The following is a 4,259-nucleotide window of genomic DNA, read 5'->3' on the forward strand; positions in this document are numbered from 1 at the left end:
TGTATATTGGAGTGTATATAGTGTATATTGGATTTTTTATTTATTTTTTAAACGGGTTTGACCGGTTTTTAACCGGGTTTGACCGGGTTGCGTTAAGTGGCCGGGTTAGGGTGGGTTTTAATTTTTTTATTGTTTGGCCTGGCCCGGCCCGACCCGGTTAACGTCAAACCCTGCCCTTAACCGGCCCGCAACCCGGTTAAAATGGAAGGGCCGATTCCGGGTTGGCCCAGCCCGGCCCGTTTGACACCTCTAAGTCTACTGCTAACACTATCCTTTCAACTTTTGTCTTACGTCGGCTGCTTTGGTTGGAAATATCAAGTACGTCGTTTTGGCTTTTTTTTTTTTGTAAATAAAAAGTGGGCTATTTTATTGTAAGTATTTTATTCTTTTACATATAAATAAAATTCTCCCTTATATATATGGTTAGCTAGATCTCGTAAATTTTGTATATAATAATATAGAGAAAATACATAATTACATCACTGATGTTGTCCGAGATTTTCAAAAAGACACTTAAACTTTCAATACCACCTATTACCTCACGATTCTTATTTAATCCCTTGTAAATATACCATTTTGACACTTAAACTTTCAATACCACCTATTACCCCACACTTGAAAATATTCATTAAGAATATGAGATTATGTTACGGATAACAAAGGATATTATTGCAAGGCTGAACCCCCGTAGATAGAAAATTACATTATATATTTAAGATTATGTTATAAACTAATAAAGAATGAAGAAGAAGAGTAGAGAAAACAGAGAGATTATTTGTTATTTCTCTTTTAGGGGTGAATTACAATGAGGGAGAACCACTTTATTTATAGGGAAAAACTAAGTTTGGGGTTTGTAACTTTTCCATAAATAGACATACACAATATATGGTAAAGTAGGTGTTCACTATATATGGTAAAGTAGACATTCACTATATATGGTACATTTATAACACTCCCCCTTGAATGTCTAATTGATAGATAATATGCATATATGTTGCCTCATTAAAAACCTTACAAGGAAAATCCAGTGGGATAAAACCTCGTAAGAAAAAAAAAGTACAACGTGTATTAACTCTCCCTAATGAGAACATCCTTGAACTTTTGCATTCCGATACTGTGCACCACCTTCTTGAACGAATCTGTTGCATGTTAATATCACCATTCTTTTGGAGCTCATGTATGTAGAAAAGCTTTGACGAAATGTGCTTCGTTCTATCTCCTTTTATGGATCCTCCCTTAAGTTGTGCTATGCATGTTAAGATATGGTACTTCATAACCAAGGAGTTCCTCATTCTTTTCTTGAGGTTGGAATGGATCCATATTCAATTTTATATGTTTCTCATTTAAGCAAAAATTCTATTGCTTTTGAAAACTCTCCAAGAGTTCCAATGATACTCAAACCATCAAATTATCTCTTATGAGGATAATAAAAAGTTTCTCAGAAACTTTATATGCTTCAGGCATTTTGAATCCATTAGAGATTTTCATATGGATTTTTGTCAAGTGACAATATCCAACATATCAAGTGTGACATCTTCAAGTGTCTGGACTACAAAGCAAATAAGTTTTATACTTACCAAAATTCAGATATCTTCAAGTGTGCAATCTTCAAGTGTCAAGTGACAATATCTCAGCATGCTTAAATAAACGTAGAATTCAGATCCTCGTAATACTTTACAATATTGCGTCAATATTGTATCATTGATATATCATTTTATATCGGTTCACAATGTGACATAACATTTTGAGATCTTATCACTTCATTATTTTCAGGTACCTGAACCTCTCATAAGTATGAAGTGTTATGTCGTAGGCTCTTCAAGAGTACATTGCCTTCTTATTATGATTATTTGCTCCTTATCATTTTCAAAGATTATTTCATTTGGAACCGATTAGTCTACCATGCTTCATGCATGCAAAGATTTTGTCCTTTAAAAATGCAAAATAGAAGCCCTTGCAGCTTAGATATGAGATTAAATTTGAGTCAGTAAATGCTTCCGACATATGACTTGAATTATCTTTTGAATGAGGATCTGATGATAATTTCTAACATATTTCATAGCTGTTTGTAACCCCTTATGTTAGGAAAACTAACATACATCCTCTATTTTTTTAGGAATACATCTTTGTGCATCATGGTATATTTATTAATTATATACCGTACATCAAAAATATTGAATGAAATAGTTGGTTCCTGACCTCGAATCAATTGAGAGGGAAGAAACAATCATAATTTATTGGTCTAATGCATACAAGTCTTATTGTATGCAACATATCGTATTTCAGACCAACACATGAAGCTTTGTTCTCATCAGCAATGGTTTAGCTATTTATTGAAGGTATTCAATGCCAAACCATTTTCATCAAGATGAATTGTCTTGACTGCACAATCTGAAAGTTATGCTCTTAACTCAATTTTATTGAGCAAACAACTTTATAAATGTCAAACTGCAGGTTGACAATGAATGTACATATGATTATCTTATATCGATGCATCTTAATAGATCACATGAATGGTGAACGGGCCCATATTCACCTTTTATATTTTTCAAATTTTGAGGGATCAAATCCCAACATTTGTTGGTTCAACCAACTTATCATGAGAATAAGCAACATAAACAATTCTTGAAGAATCTTTTATTTCTTCAACTTATGTCTAATACTCAATATGCACATCTTCATGATGGCAAATTATTTATGTCAATAGATTAAATGATTTGTATTTGTAACTCCAAGTTATCATAACATGTGAAAAAATTCTTTAGTAAATATGAATTTCGTATCAATAAACAATAAACTCTTAGTTTATTATGACATGTGATTTCATCATGCTTGGGTAAATTCTCACATTCATGTTTCTTATCACAATAACTTGAAGATATTCAATATTCCAATTATTCTACCTCTTTAAGAGGTAGATTGTGATATCTTCACAACAAGAATACGCTCGAGTATATATACAGTCACATTCACCCCCAGGGTATAGATTTGTATTTATAATAATCAAAATTCTCATTTCCAGGAATGAAATATAATCATGCCTTAAACATATCAAATTATGATATCTATTACTAAAATAAATTGAGGCATACATATAATTTATTGCTACCTTATTCAATTCCAGGAATGGAGCATATTTAATGGGAATGTTTCATCAGTTTTCACCAAATACCCATTATTTTGCCTTAGCCATCATAATATCATCAATATGGTGCATTGAGATTTAAACTCAACGTCTTATCCATATAAAGGCGTCTTAGGCATAAATTGATGGGATTTGAACCCAACATATTATCATCCCTTTTGATAATATTGTTCTTGAGGAATAAATTTAAAACATAATGGTTTCAAAACAATTATTTTTCCTCAAATCCAACAATAATTATATAATTAGTAGCAAAAGATAGATAACATAAGGAATTACTGACCTTAAGATTACCTTTAGATTTATAATCTTGTTTGGTAGAGTCTCGTGCTGATAACGTGTTATAAAATAAGAAAGAATAAATAAGAAGAGTAGAGAGAGTAACTCTTATTTCTCTTGAGGGATGAATTACAATGAGGGAAAACCCCTTTATTTATAGGCAAAAACTAACCCTGGGGTTTGTAACTTTTCCATAAATAGACATACACAATATATGGTAAAGTAGGTATTCACTATATAAGGTAAAGTGGACATTCACTATATATGGTACATTTATAACAGATTAAAATTATTTTCATATATATATGATAGATGTTAAATCTTCTTAACTTCTCCGTGTATTTATATCTTTGACCTCCTTAACGATTGTACTTTTGGGTTAGGGCATTGATTTACTGTAATACCTCGTACTTCTACCTAACTTAAAAATCATCTCACAAATGTTAAAGACTTGTTTCAAAGATGAATCCACTTTTATAAATGTGGTATTTTCAAGATTTTCACTTTTTACCATGTGAGAAATTGAATAAGCTTTTCATTGATACTAAATTCTCCCAAATCTGACATCCGGGCGAAGAGTTAGAGCCTTTTTAGTAAGATAGTGTACCACCTGAGCCATCAACACATCGCAGAGCAGGCCAAAATGGCAATCGTCAAAATTTAGTGGGCCTCCCCAATTATGTCTCTCGTGCCAAGGCTCAAATTCAGAATTTGTTTTTTTTCCAATGTCTCAGCGCGATACCACCGCATCGCGGTGAACTTCCAGGTCCCATCCAGTATTGTAACGCAGTTTCATCACGTCACACCATTATGAAATTTCCCATTTGTCACTTTC

Source organism: Capsicum annuum, chromosome 12, assembly GCF_002878395.1.
Source record: "Capsicum annuum cultivar UCD-10X-F1 chromosome 12, UCD10Xv1.1, whole genome shotgun sequence".
In the NCBI taxonomy this organism is placed as follows: Eukaryota; Viridiplantae; Streptophyta; class Magnoliopsida; order Solanales; family Solanaceae; genus Capsicum; species Capsicum annuum.